Source organism: Sceloporus undulatus, chromosome 5 (genome assembly GCF_019175285.1).
Source record: "Sceloporus undulatus isolate JIND9_A2432 ecotype Alabama chromosome 5, SceUnd_v1.1, whole genome shotgun sequence".
In the NCBI taxonomy this organism is placed as follows: Eukaryota; Metazoa; Chordata; class Lepidosauria; order Squamata; family Phrynosomatidae; genus Sceloporus; species Sceloporus undulatus.
The window spans coordinates 40,927,939-40,938,493 of NC_056526.1; the positions used below are offsets into that span (position 1 = coordinate 40,927,939).

The 10,555-nt window shown below is 40.3% G+C and overlaps 1 long non-coding RNA gene across 1 annotated transcript in view; it reads left to right on the forward strand.

Annotated features, from left to right (window-relative positions):
- The first annotated feature begins 10,092 nt into the window (after positions 1–10,092).
- Positions 10,093–10,555, forward strand: part of LOC121931493 — a 53,799-nt gene continuing 53,336 nt past the window's right edge. Inside the window, exons 1-2 of the long non-coding RNA XR_006104153.1 lie at positions 10,093–10,290; positions 10,402–10,517. This is a non-coding gene — a long non-coding RNA (uncharacterized LOC121931493). The remainder of the gene's footprint in view (positions 10,291–10,401; positions 10,518–10,555) is intronic.

Consider the following 10,555-nt stretch of genomic DNA (forward strand, 5'->3'; position numbering starts at 1 on the left):
TCTATATTCTGTTTTAACAGTAGCCTCTTGTCTTGAGTACAGATTTCTCATCAGGACCATCAGTCAAGAAATCAGAAGAAGACTAGGAATGAGAAGGGCAGCTATGAAAAAACTAGACAAGATTCTAAAGTGTAAAGGTATACAAGTGACCACTACAGTTTGATTTGTCCAAGCCATTGTATTCCCCATCACCATGTATGGATGTTAAAGATGGATAATGAAGAAACTGGATAAGAAGAAAATCAACTCATTTGAGATGTGGTGCTGGAGAAGACAGCTGAGGATACCACAGACAGCCAAAAATACAAACAAATGGATCCTAGAGCAGATAAAGTCCAACTTTTCTTGGAAGTCAAGATGATCAAACTGAGGCTGTCATGCTTCGGTCACATAACAAGAAGGTACAATTCATTAGAAAAGATAATGAATCTTTGCGGGGGTAGGTCTAGGGTTCGATTTTTTTTAACTCTATTGTAATTTGATGTATTTTATTGTTGTAACCCGCCCGGATTCTTCGTGATTGGGCGGGCTAGAAATAAATCATTATTATTATTATTATTATTATTATTATTATTATGATGATGATGATGATGATGATGCTAGGAAAAGTAGAGTTTAGCAGAAAAAGAGGAAGACCCCATGCCAGATGGATAGACTCAGTCATGGAGGTCATGGAGGTCATGAGTCTGTAGGACCTAAGCAGATCAGTTGAGAACAGGGGGGTCTTGGAGATGTCTTAGCCACAATTTAGGGGCAATTAACAGCAACAAACATATAGCAGTCAGTATTTGTAGGTCACTTGCTAATGCCATTGCTGTTCTTTCACCTCCTTCCCTCATGCTCCCATCTTTGCTGCCCCTTGAATCAGTGAGCATTTAAGTCTTGTTCATAAGGGACATTTTATATTCCCCCCCTCCACAGCTGATTATTTATTTATTTTTAGGATGGGAGACTGGCTTGTTTGGAGCCACGAGCCACATTGCTCCTTCATTCTTGAAATGATTGATGCCTCCCCATGGAGTCACTACCTTTTGGCAGCACTGCCTGAGATCCAGGTAGGGTTCATGGCAACTAAGGACTGCCGGTCCTCCTTTATTCTGGAGCACTTCTCTTAGGGAGCCTTTATGAACTATGAGTCCCTTCTTTTAAAAAAGAAAACTAAAGCAAATTCCGACTTATATTTATGAATGCACCCAACTGAGGGGAGGAAGGGCGGAAAGCTGCATAATTATTTTCCAATTCATTGGCTTTGCTAGTGGGGGGGAAAAGTCCTCCTCTTCTAGATTTTTCAAAAGGAGGCATCATAGGCCCAGTTACCATGGAAACTATCCCTTTCCCCCCTCCCTCTAATTGTATGCTGAAGATTTTGAGGCTTGATCCCACCCTTTTGCCTCTGCTGGACTCTTTCAGCATTCACCCTACGTCAGTGCTCAAAACACAGCATTTTATTCTGTTGTGTGAGTGTATATGTGTGTGTGCATGTAAAGAACGAAACTCCTCTTCTCTTATAGACCAATAGCTGCCACCTCCTCATCACCTGCCCTATCTGATGATGCTGACAGTTTTGCTACTGTTCTGCTAAGAAGAAGACTTTGTATGGCACAGATTTTCCTCCTTGCACAAAACTAATAATAACAATTATGCTCCTGGAATAGTGGGAAATAGCTTTTCGGTAAAAGAAGCTATCCGTGTGTGGAATTATAGAACTCCTTGAAACTAATGTGCATGTGTGCAGAAGGAGAATGGAGAGGACAGCAATTAGACACACCACCTAAATGCATATGCTAAAACACATTCACACAGTGCTGAACAGTAGATCATCTGTCTGGATGCACCAAGGCTTTATGTTAGCATGGTTACGTGCATTCCTTAGGATTGCCAGATCACATTTTTTTAAAATGAGATATGTTGCCCCATATTTTAGAGATCTGTGTAGCAGAAGGTATGAGTAATGGATATCCTTAACTACCCCAAATTCTTGGGCTAAGACAAAACATGCTGGGGAAAAAGGGTTTTGGCTTTTAGCCTCAATTTTGGATTTCAAATGGATGTTAGGGATAGTCTGCAAAGACTTCAAAATGTTTGTTGAAGAGGAGTTAGTTCACTCTCAACCCACAGGTATGCCATTGGCAGGTTATATGCTGTTTTGATGATGCCTGTAAAGTGCCATGAAAATTTATGGCATAATAATAATAATAATAATAATAATAATAATAATAATAATAATAATAGGTAAATCTCATTGATTCTATGGGTCTGCTTTAGTTGAGATTAAGCTCTCAGGAAGTTTTTCCTTTCCTCTTCTATTCATCTATACACTGCCATTCCTACAAGCAGTCCCCAATGGCTCTTCCTGCCATCTTATCCCCATAACAACTGAGTGTTGGAATATGATTCTGGAGACCAGGGTTCAATTCCCTCTTGGTTATGAAATCTGCTGGGTGACTTTGGACAAGTCACACACTCTCAGTCTCAGAGGAAGGCAATGGCAAATCTCCTCTGAACAAAACTTGCCAAGAAACCCCCATGATAGGTTTGCTGTAGGGTGACCATAAGTTGAAAATGACATACATGAAGTAGGTTATTTTGAAAGATAGGGACCTGACTCAGGTCACCCAATTAAATTCAAGGCTAGATGGAACTTTGAATCCATCAGTCTTCATTCTAGTCTGACATGATCAACACCACCTCCAATCACTATTTATTTAAAATGCAGTTTTGTTCAAAGAAGCAGATTTCTGTGGGACACAACACTAAGGCAATGTCTCATATTGTGAGAATTTCCTGAGTGTTTGACAAAAAAGGTATAATCCACTATATTCTGTGCAATTCTGGTACTCTGTAAGAGGAAAAATTCTTCAGGGACCTATATTAACATTTGTCCAGTAATTTCTGGTCTGTGGGAATTGTCAAAAACAGTTAAGTCATTTTTAAAAGTAAACAATTCTGATGTTGATTTAAAAAGCTAGAGTTGGCCCTTGCTTGGATTGCAACTGCTGTTTCATGGTTTTACAATATCCATTTATTAATTTTCTGATTTTGTTTTTGGTAGCCTTCCATGCCTTTTCACCAAGAGATTTTTTTAAAGAATCTGGTAAACTTTGTTATACAAAATACCAAGGACAATCTACATAAATTCAGCCTAGACAATGAAGAAATTAAAATAAAGAATTCCCATACCTTGATCAGAATGGAGACTGCACCGAAGAAATCAGAAGAGGATTAGGAATGAGAGATGTCTCTCATCCACTGAGTTGCCATGAGCTGGGGTTGACTCAAGCACAATTAACAACAACAAACAACAATCTTGCTGCTACTCTCTCTGAGGCAATGTGACCAAGTGACTTTGGCAATAGATGCTGAGCTGTCTATTCAGAGCTAAATCCTAAACCTCAGAGTGATATAATGTCCATACAGAAAAGGACAGAGAAGTTTTTAGTGTTGATCAAAATACATTATCAGAAAGATTTTAAAACACACTGCTTTCTTTACCCCCAGGGGAGATGGAAATCATACTACACAAAATGAGGGCAAGTCATTATCATCGTTGTTGATTTCTCTATCTTTTAGTAACATGAGAACAGTTGTAAATCCTTCATCCTTGCTCATTTGGGAAGGGGTCGTGTATTTCTGAAGGTTTTGAAATGAATCACATGTATTCTTAGAATAGAGATATAGCATTCATTTTGTTCCCCTAACCCAATCTGTTGTTCATATTCAGTACCAAAATAGGCCAGGGGTGTGAATCATATGGTTTTTCAGATGTTGTTGGATGGCAAGTCCCAGCAGCAGGCCTAGCCAGCACAGATAATGATGAAGAATGCTGGAATCTACTGTTCAATTCCAGTTAGATATTTTGAAAACTGCATGAGTCTCCTGCTGTAAGACATATATCTCCATTTCACTGATGTTCAGTATGCATGTGCTCTATGCAAGGTAGCTCCAAGATAATTATCGCCTAAAGCAAAGGCCAGGATAGTGCCCTTCCCTTCTGTACGCAACCAACTACACTTGTAGTTCAATTTCATTTCAACAGTAGCAACAGGACAGAATCCTGCACTGGACATAAGCAACAGGATCCCTTAGGAACACAAAATGGGTGTGTGTACACTACTATCCTCTGCTTGGGAATACAGTTACTGCTTCCTTTTCACACACACCAGCATCCACTATCAGACACAGCTGCCACAGTCAGCCTAACAGCTTCTTTTGTTCATGTGTGAGAGTGGACTTGCATTCCCATTAGAAACACACATGAAACGTCTGATCTCCTTTTGGGGATTTCATTTCTAGTGACCCTGGGGAGAGAGTTCCTGAAGAATGATCCCTCCTAGCAACGTACATTAACCAAATTTTAACTTAACTTTTCTTTTCTATTTGAGAAGTGCTCATCAGAGCTAAATGAAGAGAGATGCTGTAGAAGGGAAGCTACCACTCTACTTATCAAGTCCAGTCATAGTAGCATAGGATGATCCAGTGCCTACTCAGCACATATTTAAAGTGTGAAGGACAAATCAAGCAAATCAGTTAGCAGACTGATAGGAGGGCTCAGAATCACTCCAGCTGTCATCTCAGGCTCATAAACTTACACTAGAAATTCTTTCTACTACTGTATTTGTGATGGTCATTGGAGATTTCATTCAATTAATTTAAGTTGTTGCCCATTTATACCTTTCAATAGCTTGTCCTAGCAAAAGGAGATACATTTTTAAAAGATTTCCTCAAAAGAAAATAGAAACAAACAAGTGGGAGTGGTTCGAAGGGGCAAGATGAGAACAGGAGCCCATTCATACTACACAATTATGGTGCTATTTCCCCTCTCTGTCATGTTTACATCCCCTGGAATTCTGGGATTGGCAGGACTGGAGGGGCATCTAGCATTTCCAGCCAGAGCATTCTAATGCATCACCAAACAACAAACCCCAGAATTCCATATTCACTAATTGAGCATATAATCCCAAACTTTAAACTCAAGTGGGGCTGATCTAACAGCTATAGATGAAATGCTGTTGCCCTGTCCTACACCTGAAACACATAATCTCCTTTCCTAGCCCTCATTATCAGAAATGTGCAGGTGAGGCAGAAGTGCTAAGAAGCACTGAAAACATTTCAGTGGTCTTTTTGTTATTGTATGCGGTCTGCAGGAGGGTTATATAAATTTGACAAATCAAGGGCCCCTTGAAGTCCTGAAATCCTCTCAGGTTGAGAGAGTGTGGTTTGCCCAAGGTCACCCAGTGTGTTTTCATGGCTGAGCAGAGATTTGAACTATGGTCTCCCATACTCCTAGTGCAACACTTAAACCACTTCACCACAATGGCTCTCTAAAGGCTGGTATAGAATTATTTAGTTTGTTAGATAATAAATTTACAGAATGGGCTGCACTTTTAAAACAGTTCATAGTTTTTAATGTGAAAATACAAAATACTAAGAATATTGAAATTCTAACAGTGCAATCCCATACATTACTAAAATGTAAGCCCTACTGAGTTTGTGAGGCTTACTCCCAGTATGTGAGATTGCTGCCTGAACATTTTATGATCTATTATGCCCATTTCACTGGGGATGAAGTATCTCATTTGCAACTAAGCCTGGAAATAGCTCCCTTTTTTGGACTATGATATCCAGCATTCTCCCACCATCATGCTTTACCTGTAGTCAAAAAAGAAAAAAAAAAGAAGGAAAGAATGAAGGGAAGAAAAGATAAGATAAGAAAAGAAAGAAACATTTTCTTCGCAAGCTCTGGTTTCCAGACCAAATTTGTTGGTCTGTAACTGTTGGATTCCAAATTCCACTAGCTCTTGCCAAAGCTCCTTAGGCACTCAGGTAGGAAGGCAGGAGGGACTGGTCTCACAGTAAGAAGAAGAGGATAGAGGGTTTTATTGTGGAAGATATTTTGCACTTGAAATAACTCTGACATTCATTATTCAGCCAAGTAGAAGGCAGTGCTGTGATAAGCCTCCTTCAGATCAGGGGTTTGTTGCTTAAGAGGGTGGTCCCTTGGAATGTGAAATTAGTCTTTTTTGGGGGGAAAGAAGATATGTAGGAAAGAGATTTGTTTAAAAGGAGTGACCATTTCAACTTTTTATTAGTATAACCCCTTCAATATTTTGCGCTGGTGAAAAAGAAGTGTAATTGGGTCTGAATGACTGGTTTTACAGTTAGGGTATTTCCTAACAACATTGGTTGTGCCACCCATTTCCTATGCAATCTTGGTTCAGACTTCTTATTGCTGTGACTTATTTTTCCATCTGTAAAAGAGGACAATATCATCCCTATATTGAGCACTTAATGTATTTAGTATGCAAGGAAATCATGCAGCATTTTTGAGACTGTATGAAAGAGGCTGTTGTGGCATGAGCTTCCATGGACTTGGTCTACTACTGCATCTGGGGACGTTGACCATGTCTATGAAAGCTCATGCTACTACTTCTTTCACACAATCTCAAAGGTGCTGCATGATCTCTTTGCATACTAATATTCCAGACAAACATGGCTATGCCTCTGACTCTGAGCATTTATTTATTTGTTTGTTTGTTTATTTATTTATTTAATATTCCACCTTTCTCCATGCAAAGGATCTAAGGTGGCTTACAAGGAATTAAAAACAGGGTACAACTAAAAATTATTGTTGCAAAAACCAACAACAATTAAACAACAATTTAGTTAAAAACACAAAATTAATATAATATAAGACACAACTGAAATAGTAAAAAAAAAAAGTTAAAGGCATCCTCCCCCCCCCCCCATTAAGAGCCCTTTCTGACACATTAATTATAAAGGTTGACTGAATTTAAAAGTTTTTTGCCTGCTGATGATAGGTGAGGAGGGAGGGGGCCAACTGGAACCTTTCATGCCAGGGACTTCCACAACCTGAGAACAACCATCAAGAAGGATCTTTCCTGAGTCCTCATCAAATGTGCCTATGATGGTGGTGGGACACCATGATGTTAACCCATTGGCAACCCAACATAAATAAAACCACTACCTTAGTGTTGCAGTCATGTGTTAGATTGCACTTTTTTCTGAAAACAAGATGTAGTCAAAATAAGAGCGGCAGGAACTGACTGCATTCTTGAGATTGCAACTTTTATTTTTAAAAAGCTGTGCATGTGTAATTGTGTAACTTTGATGTCACTAGAAATGAAGGCACACTGAAGTCTTTTATCAGCAAGCTCACAAGGTTGCACAACTATGGCGCATCCAGTGATCACATTGGTTGCTGGACATGGTAGATTGTCTCATAATCTCAGTGCATTTTCATCTATAACTATCCCCCAGTTCATATGATTTCCTTTCTCTGTCCCCAGTACCATAGTGTAGACATACAACATTTGCTAGAATTCATAGTGGTAGAATTCAAAGATATAGCCATGTTAGACATGGAATCCAGAAATAAATAAATGTATTTCAGTAGTTTCACAGTTGGTGGCGCATATACAGAGCCACTTGGTGAAGTGGTTTAAATTTTTGTTGTGTTGCTTTGGTAGATCTTACTAGATCAGTCTTTGAGGTTTCCACTCTACAGGTATATGGGTTGTAGTATTTATACTGGAAGTTGCCTGTCTCATCTAGTAATGTCGATACTGACTAGTAGAAACAACAGTTCTCCAGAGTCTCAGAGATAAGGAGGTCTTATGCATCACCCACTACTTGAGAGTCTTTTGCCTAAAGATATTGGTGAGTGAACCTAGAATTGATATATGGCCCCCATCAAATTTCATTTCATTTCAGTCTACCTTCCATTGCCTAGTACTAATATTTGTAAAATGTATTTTGCTTTCTCTTGTAAGAATTGTTACTGTTCCCATTAAATATATCTCATTTTAGAACAATTCAGAATATGCCCAAAATTTTATGCAAACTTTATTTGTATCAAATCATGAAATCATCAAGCCTTTCAAAGTAGGAAGTGGACACCTGATGATGAAATCATAGAACAGCCAAGATTCTGAATAATTGTCAGACTACTCCTCCCAAATAAATAAATAAATACACTATAGAAATCTACAGCCAGTATTTGATCTGTTAAGTTTTAACACACTTACTGCACCAAATCAACAAGCTGTGGGACAATCTGACTTTCATTCCATCTTTCATATGTCTTCTTCCCCTTGTGCTCTCTCTCTTTCCCAGTTTTTCTCTAGCATGCTTTCATTCTCTTCTCCCTTTTCCTATCTTCTTCTTTTTAATTACTGCTGAGGTTTATACACATGACTTTAGCAACAGCCATCTTTATTGGAGGGCAAGTGGCAACTCTTTCCTTCACCATGCGTCTCAAAGACGGAGCTAGGTTTCCCCCACAACAGTACCCAAATCTGTGGAGGTCTCATTGGCCCAATCCACACTGGCACTTTGTGCTGCCCTGGCCACGTGCTAGGGTTGCCCAGGGGTGGAATATCCGCACACCCCGCAACCCTAGTATGTGGTGGCGACATCATCATGGCAGCCTCCCATCTACACGGGGGCTGCCATGACATCACACACACGCCATGTCCAAACGGTGTGGCGGGTGTGTGACATCTCCACGCCACCCCAGGCCACTTATGGTGCCCTGGGTGGGGTGCAGGAAGGATCTCCTGCAGCCCCTTTCTCCCATGGCTCTGGCTCCCGGGGTGTCCAGGAGTATGAAGCCCCAAGGACACCCCTTTTCCACGCCATGAAGAAGCGGCATTTTGCCACTTCTCTGTGGTCCGGAAAAGCTCCGGATTGGGGCCGTAGGACTGCCAGTGAGGCTGCCCTGCCCCCAACCTGGAGATAAAAGGGGTGGCTGCAGACTTCCCCAAAGGGGCGGTCTGTACTGCACCATTCATACCATTTTTCTTTTCTCTTCTTCCCCTTGAGTAAGATACATTTGAGACTCATCCAAACTGGTCTAAAGGAGTGTAAGTTCTCACAGTATAGCTCTCTGAGTTTTCTTGCCTCCACATCCATTCCTTCTTAGAGCTATTTGTAGCCATTTCTCAGATGTGCATCGGCAGGGGGAAGGTTGCGGCTGGGAATTACCAGAAAATAATCCAGGACAACAGAAATGTAATTTGGATATTTAAAAGCAGAAGTAAACAGGAATTACAGCAACAAACACCACAGCCTCCCAGCACATTCCCCTATTTGGAGAAGCCTTCCATCAGCTTCCAGTGTCTGTCATTGTGAAGGTGCACAAATCCTCTGTGTTGTTTATTGCTGTCAAATCATCTTCAATTTATACAACTCCATGAATGAGAGACCTCCAAGTCACCCTATCATCAACAGCCCTGCTCAGGTCTTGCAAACTCAGGACCATGGCTTCCTTCATTGAGTCTTCCTTGATTGAGATCCATCTGGAATGTCATCTTCCTCTTTTCCTACTATCTTCCACCTTACCAAGCATTATTGTCTTTTCTAGTAACTCACATCTTCTCATGATATGGCCAAAGTATAACAGTCTCAGATTAGTCATCTTGGCTTCTAGGGAAAGTTCAGACTTCATTTCTCCTAGGGCTCATTTATTTGTCTTTTTAGCAGTCCATAAAAGCCATAGAACTCTTCTCCAGCACCACATTTCAAATGAGATTAATTTGAATTCCTATCAGCTTTCTTTACTGTATTGCTTTGTCCAACTCCTCTGTACTTGGATGTTCAGGGGAAGAATATGGGATGGTTTTACAGATGGATTGTGCTACCAGCACATAAACTGGGCATTCTCAGATCCACAATGCTCCCATCTTGTCTCACTTCTGTTTCTCTGTCACATCACACCTAGAAAATTCCTGCACAGGCAGTCCACTGAACCAGAATCTTGCTCACACTGTTAGATTTGTGTGACCCCTGCCCATCTATAACTGACTGATTCTTGATCTGATGCCTCGATAGGCAAACTGACAATGGAGTTCCAACATCACCAAAATCCATGGGAAATGAAGGAAGACATTTTATTTCCCACAAGGATCCAAGTCATCTCCTGTTGTAGACTCTCATTTTAGCACTGAAAATGAGCCATTCCAACTGAGGGCACCAGAATATCCAAGCCAATTCTTCTGTAATATATGAATTCCTGTGTCTATATTTACTGGAAAATTAAATTACTTTCTACAAATACCTAAGAAACTGCTTCTTTCCATCTCGCAGTGTTGGAAAGCAAGTCTAAATGGTTTGCAAAGAGGCTATAAAGTGCAGCTTAACACCACTGAGTGTGTGAAAGAAGGAGAATTTAAGGTGGTCATTGAAAGATACAGGAAGCTGAAGAGCATGGAACAGATTTGAAAGCAGAACATGGCACAGGAACAGCAAGGCTCACTTGTGGTGTAGAAGAATGTGAGTATAAGAATGGGCAGGGAGATTTTTTTAAAAGGTTTTTTTTACTTTCAAGACTGCAAGCTGAAGAATTATGCCACCTAAGAATTCATTCTTGTTATCTTTCACTAGAAGAATGTGTCTTCAAATGCATTTTGAAAGCACAAGAGGGGACCAGGAGATGGAACGAAGCAGGGAAGGAAATGCAAGACGGGTGAGAGGAGAGAAAAATCAAAGGACTGCAAATGGTAAGTGGTGAAGGGGGCTCACAGGAAAGATAGGAATG